General features: G+C 58.4%; 1 long non-coding RNA gene across 1 annotated transcript; it reads left to right on the forward strand.

Annotated features, from left to right (window-relative positions):
- Nucleotides 1-3,702: 3,702 nt before the first annotated feature.
- LOC127493455 (uncharacterized) lies at nucleotides 3,703-11,082 on the forward strand. The gene is made up of 2 exons (XR_007923628.2): nucleotides 3,703-3,987; nucleotides 10,827-11,082. It is a non-coding gene; the product is annotated as an uncharacterized lncRNA (long non-coding RNA).
- Nucleotides 11,083-14,306: the final 3,224 nt, after the last annotated feature.

Genomic DNA, 14,306 nt, shown 5'->3' on the forward strand with positions numbered 1-14,306 from the left:
GTGGCAAAAACCAAAGTACTGGAGCCATCACTTGCTACCTCTCAGGGTACACATTAGCAGGAGGTTGGAACTGGAGGTAGAACCAGGACTCAACCCAAGCACTGCAGTACAGGATGCAGGCATCCCAAGCAGCATCTTTTTTTTTTTTTTCTTAAAAAAGATTTTTTTTTTATTTGAAAGAGTTACACAGAGAAAGAGAGGCTGAGAGAGAGTCTTCCATCTGCTGGTTCATTCCTCAATTGGCCGCAACCGTCCAAAGCCAAGAGCCAGGAGCTTCTTCTGGGTCTCCCGCATGGATGCAGGGGCGGCCCAAGGACTTGGGCTATCTTCCACTGCTTCCCCAGACCATAGCAGAGAGCTGGATCGGAATGCCGGTGCTGCAGGCGCTGGCTTTACCTGCTACGCCACAGCACCGGCCCCCCTAAGCAGCGTCATAACCACTGCATCAAAACCCCACCTAGGGTGTCTTTTAAAACAGCAAGAATATAGGCATTTCACAGGGCATTTAATGATGAAACCAACTGTTCACCAAGGAATTTTCCTTCGCAAATTTCAATGCCAGCTGCAACGGCCACACCTGCTGTGAAGCAGAGGTGAGGAAGGAACCCAAGCTGGGGTGGGGGGGCCTAGGACATGGTCAAGCTCATCTGATTCTGGGGGGCCTTTAGGGACGGAACTCTTGAGACTTCCGGGAGCCCAGAGTTGACAACAGCTGTCCGGAGGCCGCTGAGCAGAATGGCCTTCCAGGCATTAGGGAGTGGCGCTGATGACACCAAAGACCAGTGAGGACCCCCCTCACCCTGGGGAAAAGGTGGAGCTGCTTGGGTGATGGCCAGGGTTCTTTGCCATCTTCCCCAAGCTGTCTGTCACGGGCCCCATCTATCTGGCTGACTCTCTGTGGGTTCCCAGGGACCCTGAGCCGTCCCTGGCTGACGGTGTGCCTATCTTCCCCCAGATGGAGAGACAGGGGCACGAGGCCTGGCACCAGGGAGTGCTCTATGCAGCCTGGCTGAGTTGCAGAGGGTGCAAGTTGGCACACATGGGGGTGATGTCCGCTCTGATATCCAGCTTGCATGAGGGCCCGCTTCCTCCGCTGAGTCTCCTGTAGGCGAATGTGCCCCTGAAAAGCTTCGGGGGTGGGTGCTGTGGTGCAGCGGGGTGAACTGCTCCTCAGGACGCCCCGATCGCTCACTGCAGTGCCTGGCTGTCCCAGCCACCCCACACTTCCAATCCAGATCTCTGCAGACGTACCTGGGAGGCCGCAGTGGATGCTCCAGGCCTGGAGCCTCTGCTACCGCCGTGGGAGACCCAGATGGAGTTCCTGATTTCTGATTTCAGCCTGGCCCAGCCCCGTCTGTTGCGGTCTTTTGAGGAGTGAACCACAGGGTGGAAGATTCTCTCTCTCTCTCTCTCCCCCCCTCTTTCTCCCCACCTTTCAAATAAATAAATAAATCTTTTAAAAAGAGAAAAGATCCCTAAGAGACAAAAGACAGGCTGAGACCTAACACCAGGTGGATGTGGATTCGAACCACATGAGTATCTGGCTGATTCCTGAGCCAAGCATCCCAGGCAGTAAATGGCGATGCTAACCTCCACCACGGAGGCAGACTGGAGGCCGACCGGGGGTGAGGGATAAAGCAGATACTGTGCGAAAAGCAGCAGCCACAGGGCAGTGCCACACTCACTCGTTAAGTTATGCACGAGTTCAAAGTACAGAAACAGGAACTCACTCGAACCAGGGCAGGGAGGCAGGGAGGGGACCGTTCTTGCGCAGGTGCTTTGGAGTTAGGCTTTGACGAGTAAATAGGAGTTCCCCACTGGATTGCCATGAGGAAGCTGAACAAGGGCCTGGGGGTCCTGTGGGGAGAGCTCTCCCAGCCTCTGCGTGCAGCCGGAGGCTCTGTTCTCTTCCCCTCCCTCGCTCTCTTCCCTGCACACAGACAGAAGGCAGCAAGAACTCTGGAGAACAAAGCAGGGCCCTCCAGAGCTCTGGGAAGAAGTTGACCAAAGGTGTAAAGTGACCTTCGAAGAAGAGTCAAGGGCCCCTTCACCATCAATCAAAAGGTCAGCCGGTTCATCCGGTGTGGCTAAGCCGCTAGGCTCCTTCGACTCCTTCTCCATCCCCAAACCCGCTTCCTTTGTGCTAGGAGGGAGCCCCACCTTGTGTGAGCCGGGGAGGCCCCTCCCCGATTCCTGGCTTTATGTCCAACAGGCTGGGCCGTTGGCCAAGCAGCCCCTTCACTCCCCCTCCAAGGTCCTCCATCTCCCCCTGCAGCTCTGACCCCAGGGCACCAATGCCAAATTGAAAAACAAGGCCCCTTTCCTGGGCCTGGAGGGACAGAGGAGGCAGGGCCCATTTTCTAGGTCAGAGCTCCTTGCCCTTACCCCTCCCCTCGCCCATGTTTTTCAAAACTAGACCTTGGGGAGAGAGGAGGAGGGAGAGTGTGGATGCTCACGTCTGAGCCTGGGAGAGTGTGTGTGTGTGTGTGTGTGTGTGTGTTGCCTGTGGAGAGAGAAGGGGAGAGAGGGAGGGAGGGAGAGAGCACAGAGCCTGGGAGTGTGTGTGTGTGTGTGACTGCGTGATTGTGCAGGAGAGAGACTGTGGGGTGTGTGTGTGTGTGTGTGTGTGTGGAGCTGCAGCACAAGCTGTACCTTAAAGGCACAGCCCCTGCCTCTGCCTGCTCCCCTCTACCTCCACCCCCAGCCAGAGCCACCTCCCCACCAGCATGAGCCAGGAACCACAGCAGGGCCTGTCCCCAGCGACTGGAGCCAGCCGCAGGGAGGCCAGCCCAGCCCGCTCAGAACCAACCTCCCCTCCCCACTCCACGGCTGAGGCTGAGCGCTCAGGCATGGGTCCTGTAGGAGCAAGCAGGAGAAAGGGGCTTTATTCCTGAGCAAAGCCGGCCTCCCCTGAGAATGGGGGCTGGGGCCAGAGGAGGCCCAGCTCCAGGCAAGACCGCCAGGCTGCGATGCCCGCCCTGGGCTTGCTGGGGTGGGCCGAGGCTCCAGCAGGGGCACAGAGCTGCTTGCCTTCCCGTGGGGGCCCTGGAGGGTGTGGGTAGAGGCCCGGCAGCCACCAGGGTCCTTGCTCAAAGGCTCCTGCCTGGGGCCCAGCTCTAGGTAGCTCTGAAGACAGGGCTGTTTTCTTCTCCCAGCAACCCGCCTCCTCCCCTGATTCTCAAGCTGGGTTTTGGCCCCCAAGTGGCTGGCAGGAGGTGAAAGGTGGCACGCTGGGCTCCCACTCCCGGGGTGTGACCCTGACCAGGTCCCTCTACCTCTATGGGCTGCGGTTTTCCCTCTTCACTTTGGAGACTCCACCAACAAACCCAGCCGACGGACCCCGAGCCCACGGTCCCCGATCCGGGGCTCCACCTGCATCCTCCCGGCCCTATCCCAGAGCCACAACAGTAGCGTGGGCTTAAGTATCCGTGGAAATCTCTGGGGCCAAGTTCACAGCAGAGGAAACTGAGGCAGGAAGGGGCAATTGGAGGTGGTGAATTTCCCAAGAAGCCCCGGGGGTCAGAGCCCAAACCCCGACAGGAGCCCGGGTGCCCTGGCCCCAATTCCAGCTCGGCAGCGCAGCCGCAGCCGGGGTCGCACAGGGAACAGCGGGGGAGGAGGAGGAGGAGGAGCCGGGGCGCAAGGCAGGCCGACCCCGAGGGCCCCTTCCGGCCCCTCCCCCAGCCTGCGCACCGTCCCGCCACCTGCTCCCCCGCCCGCCGGGGCGGTGCCGCCGCCCCCGTCCCCATGGCAACGCGCGGCCCCGGCCGGCCCGCCTGGCCTCGCAGCCGCCGCCGGGCAGCCCATCTGGCCCCAAGCCCGACCCAGCTGGGCCACCCGAAGCCGGGCTCGCCGGGGGCCCTCACAGCCCCGTGGCGGCCAGAATCAGGGAAGCCGCGCCGGGCGTCGAGCTCCTCCCGTAGCCGTCGAGATGGCTCAGAAGCCACTCGGTCTTCTAGGACCTGGCATTCTAGCGGTGGAGACAGAGTAAGCCCGGCTCAGTGTCCACCCACTGTGGCCAGGAAGCAGCATCCCCACAAGTGTGACCCTAGGCATTTGGCTTAACCTGTTAGGTATCTAAAAAAATGGAGATGGTCTTACAAACTGCCGAGTTTGCACTCCATAAATATCTGCCATTATTATAACCGCAGGCTGCCGGTCTGCCCCTAGAGGCAGGAGTGGGAGGGTCCTACCCAGCCTGGAGGCAGCACAGGGGGCTTCTTGGAGGAGGGGATGCTGGTTGGAACCTAGCCGTTAGAAGCCAAGAAGAAAAGGAACAGCATCTGCGGAGGCAGAGAGAGGGAAAGGGGGAGGTGGCCAGGGAGCGCGGCAGAGCCTGGCGGTGTTGCTGGCGTGTAGAGGGGCTTGGCTTTTTGTGGAGGGCACTGGGACAAGAGGGATTGAAGGGTTTTACACGCAGGTGACATGCGGCCCCTTGTTTTTCCAGAGAGCATGCTGGGTACCCCATGGGGAATGGCGGGGGGGGGGGGGGACAAGGGAAAGTGGAGACAGGATCCTACAGGAGACAAGGCAGCACCAAGACAGAGGGGCTGCAAGTGGGGTGGCCCATGGGGCTCAGGTGCTTGGTGTGGGCAGAGGCGGGGGTAGAAGACTGGGCTGGGCAGCAGGATGATGGGGGGGGGGGAGCCATCCAGTCCCGGGACACTTCATTGTGGAGCCGGGAGGCCTGGGTTTTGGAGATCTGCGTGGGAGATATTGAGGCTGGGTGGGGAAAAGACCCTCCAGGGGCAGCAGGGTGTGCAGGCCCTGGCCGGGTCACCTGCCACCTCCACGGAGAACAGTGCTGGCCCCTCCTGATGCAGTCGCAACCTGAGGGCCCAGTCTGTCCTGAAGGGACCCAGGAATCCGGAGCCAGCATACACATGGGCTGTTACCTCTTCCTGAGCTTCTTGGGGCTGGAGAGGGTTGCTTGGGGGTGAGGAAAGGCAGAGGGATGAGGAAAGGAGGGTTTGCTGCAGCTCAGCTGTCTGAGCCCAGACGCTTACCAGCTGCAAGGACCCAGGAGGTCCTGGTATCCCCGCCCCCCCCGGGGGGGTGGGGCTCCCTGGGCAGGGCTACTATGAGAACTAACCTGGCTGCTGGACCCTGAGCTCCCAGCCTGGCCTCCGGCACAAGTACAATGCAAGGTCCAAGATCCTGCCCCAGGAAGAGAAAGAGGAATATGGATTTCCCGAGTGGGCCCGGGAACCCAGGAGTGAGACTGGCCCTCCACTGGCTCAAAGGCTGCGGCTGCCCACCTGATACAGGCGCGCCCTGGCATGGCAGCCCGGGCAAGGGTCACCAAGGCAGCCCTCCCACCAGCTTCCCCTCTCCCCAGTGACTTCAACCTTCACATCCAGGGTTCTGTGTAGACACGTGTGGACCCTGGCCCTGTGTCCGGATCCTGGCCACATCTGTTCCTGTTCAGGCACACACCTGTGGCACAGCCCCTTGGGAAGAGTCCCAGGGCCTAGGAGTGGCTCAGGGCCTGGGGCAGGGAATTCCAGATCCCCGGTACCTGGAACATGACCTGGAATGGTGAGCTTGGCTCCCAGGAAGCTACAGCCCCCTGGCCCCTCACACAGCTCACTGGGGCCACAGTAGGCCAGGCATGGGGGAAACCCGCAACAGGGCTCAGAACACGGCACCTGCTGCTCTTCCTGGGTACCCTCCCCACCGAGGCCCTCAGGGTAGCTCACGGATTCCCAGCGGCCACATCATCGGGCTGCAAGCCACAGTGTCCCTCTGTCTGACCGGCTGAGGTCACCTCCAACTTCGTCTCTGGCTCCAGCCAGCCTTGGCTGGCCCCACGGAGGCCAGCCACCTCCCCCATTTGTCAGAGCAGTGTTATGATTCTTTTTTTTTCTAATTAATATATTTATTTGAAGGACAGAGTTACAGATAAAGAGAGGGGCAGAGGGGGAGAGACAGAGAGAGAACTTCCAAATGCTGCTTCATTCCCCAGCGGCTGGGGCTGAGCCAGGCCAAAGCCAGGAGCCAGGAGCTTCTTCCGGATCTCCCACTTGGGTGCAGGGGCACAAGGACTTGGGCCATCTCCTGCTTTCCCAGGCACTCTAGCGGGGAGCTGGGTTGGAAGTGGAGCAACCATGACTCAAACTAGCGGGCATAGAGATGCTGGCACCGAAGACCGCGACTTTAACCCTATGAGCTACAGCACAAACTCCCATTATCCCCTCCCCTTTTATTTTAAATAATTTATAGAGTTTTCGTTGCTTATACTACTTCGCACACCTGGGGTTAGTTCTCTAGTTTGCATCTAGTAGCAGATTCTCCAGGGGTTTGGGGACCGGTTACTTTTTTTTAAAAAAAATTTGTTTATTTGAGAGGTAGAATTATAGATAGTGAGAGGGAGAGACAGAGAGAAAGGTCTTCTATCCACTGGTTTATTCCCCAAATGGCCGCAATGGCCAGAGCAGGGCGATTCCAAGCCAGGAGCCAGGAACTTCTTCCGGGTCTCCCACACGGGTGCAAGGGCCCAAGTGAGTGCTTGGGCCATTGTCTACTGCTTTCCCAGGCCACAAGCAAAGAGCAGGATCGGAAGAGAAGCAGCCGAGCTCCCATATGGGATTCTGGTGCCACAGAAGGAGGATTCAACTGTGCCACTGCGCTGGCCCCTTGTTTCCTTTTTAAAATGAAGAAACTGATAGGTGTTTGGTGCTGCAGTTAAGATGCCTCTTGGAACACCACATCTCACGTGCCAGTGCCTGGATTCAAGTCCCAAGTATGCTTCCAATTCCAGCTTCCTGCTACTGGGCACCCTGGGAGGCAGCAGATGGTGGCTCAAGTACTTGGCTCCCTGCCACTTACCTGAGACCCAGATGGAGTTCCTAGCTCCTAGCCCAGTACCGGCTGTTGCAGGCCTTTGAGGGAGTGAACCAGTAGATGGAAGATATTTCTCTCTCTCTCTCTCTCTCTCTCTCTCTAGCTCCTTTCTTCTTTCTCTGCCTTTAAAATAAGTAAAAATAAGGCCGGCGCCACGGCTCACTAGGCTAATCCTCCACCTTGCGGTGCCGGCACACCGGGTTCTAGTCCTGGTCGGGGCACCGGATTCTGTCCCGGTTGCCCCTCTTCCAGGCCAGCTCTCTGCTGTGGCCAGGGAGTGCAGCAGAGGATGGCCCAAGTCCTTGGGCCCTGCACCCCATGGGAGACCAGGATAAGTACCTGGCTGCTGCCATCAGATCAGTGCGGTGTGCCAGCCGCAGCGCGCTGGCCGCGGCGGCCATTGGAGGGTGAACCAACGGCAAAAGGAAGACCTTTCTCTCTGTCTCTCTCTCTCTCTCTCTCACTGTCCACTCTGCCTGTCAAAAAAATAATAAATAAAAATAAATAATCAGAAAAAATAGGAAACAGAGGTTAGAGAAGGTACAGGGAGGAGCTAGCATGTTTGAGCACCTACTGAATGCCAAGCACGAGCACGGGTGCCTTTAAAGACTTGATGTGCACACCCGACAGCCAGTTGGTAGCTCAGGCAGGAGAGGGGATGCCTGTGCCCAGCAGGGAAAGGCTCACCAGCTGATAGGAAGCGGAGCTGGGATTTGAACTCATGCCAATCAGATCCAGCCTGGCCCCAGGGTCCCCCAGGAGGCCTTCAGTACGCATGGCCAGGAGTTGAACAGCTGGAACCCGGGCCTGCCATTCCCAGTGAGGTCCACGGAATGTGAGGAATGCCCACCCCCAGGGCTGGGCCGAGGACAAGGTGACCTTTGGGAGATAAAGTCGAATTCCAGGCCTCGGAAGTAAGACAGACCTGGGGTGGTACCGCCAGGGACCAGGCCCCAGCCTCCTCCCAGATGCCGCAGTTAACACTGGGGCACAGGGCGGGGGTGCCAGGAGGGGAGGATGCTGCTCACACCTCAGCCCCTGCCATCCCCGCCTCAGGGATCTGCCTCCTCCCGCTCTCTGCCAGTGACATGCCAGTTGCATGAGTCTAGCGCTGTCCCCAGCCGCAACCTGCACAGCCACACCTGGAGAGCACTGGAGAACCTCAGCCTTAAGCGACCCAGAGCCAAACTTCCCACACTCCCTCACTACCCTCCCCCCAAAGCTCCTCCCCGGGACTGCCGCCTCCGTGGCCTGCTGGACCACGAGTGGGTCCAGGTGCTGGCCGTGCCTCCTCTTCCTCGCACTGCATGACCACCCGCCATCTGCTAATGCCTGCAGGCTCTCCCTGCGCCCACCCAGCCTCCAGCCCCTCTTCCCTTGCCTGCAGCCCCCCGGGCTCCTGCTGTCTCTGGCAGAATTAGCCTCAATTTCCAGATGAGGGTGTGGCCACTCAGAAAGGAGAGGGGACTTGCCCAGCTGCCAGGAGGCCTTTAGAATTCAATGTAAAATTACATTTGAACTCAGCTAAATTTGAATTTAAGATAAACCAGGCATCAATTGTCAGTGTCCAGTGTATCCCAACCATTGTATGGAATATACTGAAACTAAAAATGCATTTGCAGTTATCTATCTGAAATGTAAATGTACTGGGTATCATTTATTTCACCTGGCAACCCTAAGCCGGTTCACTTGAAACGCTCCTGTGGGTGGGCTGGTGTTTGGCTTAGCACTCAAGTCACTGCTTTGGATGCCGGCATCCCAATCCTAGTGCCTGAGTTCAAGTACCAGCTCCCTATTTTTTGTTGTTGTTGTTGTTTTAAAGATTTATTTATTTATTTGAAAGGCAGAGTTACAGAGAGTCAGAGAGAGAGGTCTTCCATCCGCTGGTTAACACCCCAGATGGCCGCAACATCTGGAGTCGCACCAATCCGAAGCCAGGAGCCAGGAGCTTCCTCCAGGTCTCCCACATCGGTGCAGGGGCCCAAGGACCTGGGCCATCTTCTACTGCCTTCCCAGGCTATAGCAGAGAGATGGATGGGAAGTGGAGCAGCCAGGACGTGAACTGGCACCCATATGGGATGCCGGCACTGCAGGCAGTGGCTTTACCCACTACACCACAGTGCCGGCACCCCACTTTTATGTTATTTTTTCAAAGAATTATTTATTTGAAAGGCAGAATGAGAGAGAGAGAGCTTCCATCTACTGGTTCACTCCCTAAATGGCAACAACAGCCAGGCTGGGCCAGGCTGGGCCAGGCTGAAGCCAGGAGCCAGGAACTGCCACTTGTGTGTCAGAGGCCCAAGTACTTGAACCGTCATCTGCTGCATTTCGAGGTGCATTAGTTGGAAGCGGGAAGGGAAGCAGAGCAGCCAGGACTTGAACTAGCTCTCCCATATGGGTGCTAGCGCCCCCAAGCGGCGGCTTAACCTGCTGCACCACAGCACTGCCCCCTAGCTCCACTTCTGATCCTGCTAATGTACACCCTAGGAGGCAGCAAGTAATGGCTCAAGTAGTTGGGTTCCTGCCACCAAACGGCGGATTGAATTCCCAGCTCCTGGCTTTGGACAGCCAGCTGTTGTGGGCATCTAGAGAGAAAATCAGCAGATTGGAGATATTCATATTCTCTCTCTCTCTTTTCTCTCTGCCTTTCAAATAAACAAGTAAATAAAGCTAAGCAGTGCATGTGGGAGGATTTGGTCTACAGTTAAGCTTCCAGTTAGGGCACCTGCATCCCACATCACGGTGCCTGGGTTAGAGGCTTGGCTCTGTTCCTGACTCCTAATTCCAGTTGTTTTTTTTTTTTTTTAAGATTTATTTATTATTTATTTGAAAGTCAGAGAGAGAAAGAGAGAGAGAGAGAGAAAGTCTTCCATCCGCTGGTTCACTCCCCAATTGGCCGCAATGGCTGAAGCTGCTCCAGTCCAAAGCCAGGAGCCAGGAACCAGGAGCCAGGAGCTTTTCCGGGTCTCCCATGGAGGTGCAGGGGCCCAAGGACTTGGGCCATCCTCCACTACTTTCCCAGGCCATAGCAGAGAGCTAGATCAGAAGTGGAGCAGCCAGGTCTCAAATCAGCACCCATATGGGATGCCCCAGCACTGCAGGCCTTGGCTTTACCCACTACACCACCGTGCCAGCCCCTTCCAGCTTCCTGCTAATGCACACCCTGGGAGGCAGCAGGTGGGTCCCCATACGGAGCTCCTGACTTTAGCCCCACCACCCCGCCTCCTGCAGGGAAAACTCTCCTGCTAGAGCCCCCTCCCCCACTGGTTCCTCTCTGCCTATCTCCTGCTACCCTTCAACTCTTCAAAAATCACTTCCTCCAGGAAGCCTCCTGAAATGGCCCCAGGCTGCGTTATGGTCACTCTGGAATGTGTGGCTTTCAGACCTCCCTTCTCAGAGCTTTGAGTGCCCTGCCCTGCTGCCGTCCCCATCAGTGAGAGCTCTGTGCTCGCCCTGCCCCTGCAGGCTTACCTGGCATTTAGAAGAACTCACTGTGGAACCCGGATAAGCTCACTGCCCTCTCTGAGCCTCAGTCTCCCTCGAGATGAGAAGGGGGCATCCCAGATGGTCCATGAGGCCCCCTTCCCGCTGATGCCCGCTCACCTCAGCCTGACCCTGCACTTGCACCCCAGATTCCAGGCAGGGGCAGAAGACAAGACCCAGCCCTGCCTCCACGTGGCCTTGGCAAGTCCCTGCCCTCTTGCAGTCCAATTTTCTCCTGCGCAGGGCCCTGTAGGAATGGGGGTCCTGTGCATGCCTGGGAAGGCTGTTCGGAGGGGCAGCAACAGCAGAACTGGGCAGCACAGCAGCACGGGCACAAAAGCTGCTCCAAGGCCTGGCTCTTCCCACTCTCCTGCTAGCCTTAGGGTCGGGAGGGGCGCAGCCAGTGGGAGCTGCAGGAGCTCCACGGGGAGGGGGAAGGCTGGGCTGGGAGCGTTCAGGCAAGACTTTAAATCTGGTCTTCACTTTATTTATTTATTTAGTTTTAAAGGACCTGAGCATCTTCTGGGAGAGCCCCAGCGATCAAGCCCGCTGACTGGAGGAGCCACCAAAGGGATTCCCTCATTAGAAGAGTCTCCACGTTCTGCTTAATGGAGAGCGAGCAGCACTTTGGTGGAGGTGGAGCAGCCAGGGGGCCAGGGTCCAAGGAGACCCCGAGGTGAGGGCCTCTGTCCAGCCTTGGGTCCACCAGGTATTCCAAATAAACACAGAGCTCGAGTGAGAGGAGGGTGCTCACCAGCTTTGAGATGAGTTCTTCCACCTCCACCTGCTCGTCCCTGTGGCCAGCGGGCTGCCCTGCCCTGAGACGGCTCTGCCAGTGCGTGGCCAAGGCCTCCCAGGCCCTGGTCCAGCCTCCTCACCTGGGCAGTATGAGACAAGAGGGGGCCCTCCTTCCACGACAGATGGTCGGAGGCGGGAAGTGGTCTCTCCCAGGTGCAGAGTCCCCCGGAAGTGGAGTCTTGCCTCTGAACAGGGGTCTTAAAAGACAAAGCCCTGCCCTGTGCCTTTTCCTCCAGCTGGTCCCTGAGCCCCTCTCCTACCTGCCTCCCAGCCCAGCTAGGCTACTTCCTGTTAGCCGTGAAGCCAGCCAGCCCAACCCCCAGGCCAGAGAGGCAAGAAGAGGAGGGAGGGACGGAACTAACCATCACTGAGCACCTGGCCAGTGCGCCTGCCTGGGCCTCTGTGGCTCACAAGCAGAGCCCATTTACACAGGAGACAGCTGCTCTGCAGGAAGCCACGCAAGCATGGGGAGCCAGCTTTCCTGCCTTCTCTCTAGAGCTCCCAGGTGGATCCAGAAGCTTCCACTGGCCCTGGAGAAGACTTTGCCTCTCGCTGAGGCCGGAAGTCCTAGAGGTGGCTCTGTCATTGGGAGACTGATGCCACTGGGCTGGCCAGACCCTGTCCCGAACCTGCAAGTGAACTTAGGCAAGTCACCGCACCTTCCCAGGCTGCCTCTGTCCCTTTGCCCTCTGACCTTTCCCCCCAGGGTGCGGTGACAGTGCTTGGGCTAGGAGCTGGGAGCTAGACTTGATGACAGATTCCTTTCTGCTGTCCCCTGGCTGGGTGGTGAGAGTCCAGCCACTCCCCTCTCTGCATGTCACTCCTGTCCCTGTAAAGTGGGGGGATGGGGCCATCCCCACGGGCTTTTCTGAGGCCTGGGAGAGGATGGCACAGAGGGTGGGTGAAAGTGGGGAGAAACCCGAGGGGCAGTGAGTGTGAGTCAGCGCCCACTCCTAGGCAAGTGACTCTCCCCCACCCCAACCACTGCCTCTGAGGCCACAGCACGCCCAGGCCACCTCTCTAGACTCCTCCCGCCCTCCTGTATCCTGGCAATGCAGAGCTGCAGACCCTGGGCGCTGCTCTTCCCTTCCTGGGCTGGGGCTCCCACCCCCACCCCACCCCCAGAACAAAAGGGACATCTGACATTCTTTGTCACTCTCTGCAGCTGGGACCTGCCACCTTCCCCCTAGTCCTGGCCCAGCTCTCTGGGGAGGCTCTGCAGACAAGAGGGAGGGAGGGGCCTTAAAGGAGCAGAGCCTACTTTCAGACCAGGCTCCCCACCCCAAGATCAGAATTAGCAGGAAGGAAACCAGATGGGGGACTGTGGCAAGAGCAGGGGTCCCAGTCACATACTTTGTCTGGGGTTGGGTCAGGGCTAAATTGGGGCTGAACCCCCTCCTGCTGGCTCCCAGCCACACACTCGCTTCATTAACGGACTTCTCAGTCTGTTTTACAAGAAGCAGTCCTAGCCCTGTCCCTTCTTGCTATGTGGCCCTGAGTGAGTGCCTTTTCCTCTCTGGACTTTGCCTTGCTCTTGTGAACTACGGGGAAGAACCGGAAGGTCAGTTGCATGAGAGATGTCCTGAGCCAGGCCCTAGCCAGTTGCCAGGGTGCCAGAGACAAGCCGCGTGCCCAGCATCTAGCTCTTGGGGTCCAACAGAGAGAAGCACAAAATCACTCCTGAGGTCAGAGGCTGTTTCCGCTAGAGTAGGGACCCTGAAATGATGGACAGGAGCCAGTCTCCCTCTCCTGCACTCCCGGAGAATCTACAGGGCTTTGACCGCCTTCCTCTAACACCAGCTTGGGAGACAAACAAGAGCAGAGAGACAAGCCCTTACTTTTATAGAGAATCAGGCTACAGGCACACAGGGGGTGGCGCTGACCAGCCTTGGGAGCGAGGAGTCTGCCAACTGATGTCTCGTGGAACGAGATGGAATGGGGACCATGGGTGTCTTCACCCAGCACCGATGGGCTGTGGTAACGCTGGGGTGGTGGGGAGGGGAAGACAGCTGAGCAAGGGAGGATGCACAGTGCCACCAGGCTGGGCTTCAGTTTGGCTGCGGCTGGGGTGAGCCTGAGCAGAGGAGAGCGAGCGAGGAGACCCCCGGGTCTTGGCTCCTGGCTAAGGAGCTGTCGTGTGGGGGCAGAGGAGCCACGGGAGGAGTCTGTGGCCAGCAGTGTTTATTCACTTCTGTTGTGGTCCAGGCGATTGGGGGGGAGGGGGCGCAGAGACCACAGACGCTGGACAGGTTGCTTCCCACAAAGGAGCCACACGCGGCCTGGACTCGCGGTGGGGGCAGGGCGGGGCTGCACGGTGGAGCCCAGCAATATTCCTCCCGGGGAAAGAGGGGAAGTGAGCAGGGAGATGAAGCAGGGAGAGGAAATGAAAGATTAAGTGCATAAAGGCCAGAAAGCTCAGCACCGTCCAGGCCGGATGCATCCCGCTTTATAGATACATTTACGTCCTAGGAGGCCCCCCAGGCCTGATGGACCAGCGAGAGCAGCCACCCAGGGAGGCACCGGGGACCCTGGGTTACAAGGGACCCCTCGTGCCCTTGTGGTCTCTTCTTGGCACCCCCTCACCTCGCCCCAGCTCCTCCCCACTGGCTGCCAGCCCAGCTGGAAGCAATTGTGGGAGCCCCCAGCCTGGAGAGCCGCATCCCGCAAAGGGCCCTGGTAAATAGCAGCCCACACCCCAGACGGCCTGCAGCACCCCCTGCCCCCCTTGCAGCCCCCTGCCCGGAAATTTAAAACAACTGCTCGACATAGTCTTAAATCCTCCAGGAAGGCGCTTGGGTTGGCAGGCGGGAAGCGTGAGGCTGGCCAGGGCCCTGCCTGGAACTCGCTCCCCTCCCCAGCCCCCACTCCACTCCCCTGGAATAGCCAGCCCCCTTCCTAAAGTCTTGCCATGGCTCCCCAGCCCCTGGGTTTCCTGTGCTGGAGTTCAGTGCTGGGCACTGTGGCTGTCGTTTGTCTGAACCGGCAAGCAGAGCGTGAACTTTGAAAGCCCAGGCCAGCCATGGCCTTGACCCTGCGGAGTCTGCCGCAAGGATGCACAGTGTGCATATGAAGAATGAATCCGTTCTGGGACCCTGGTCTTTGGGTCTCAGCTTCCTCATCTGTCAGATGGGCACTGTAGCTTCTGCCCAGTCTGTTTCCCACCGCTGAGAGAGTTAAGGAAG

This window comes from Oryctolagus cuniculus, chromosome 7 (assembly GCF_964237555.1).
Source record: "Oryctolagus cuniculus chromosome 7, mOryCun1.1, whole genome shotgun sequence".
Taxonomy (NCBI): Eukaryota; Metazoa; Chordata; class Mammalia; order Lagomorpha; family Leporidae; genus Oryctolagus; species Oryctolagus cuniculus.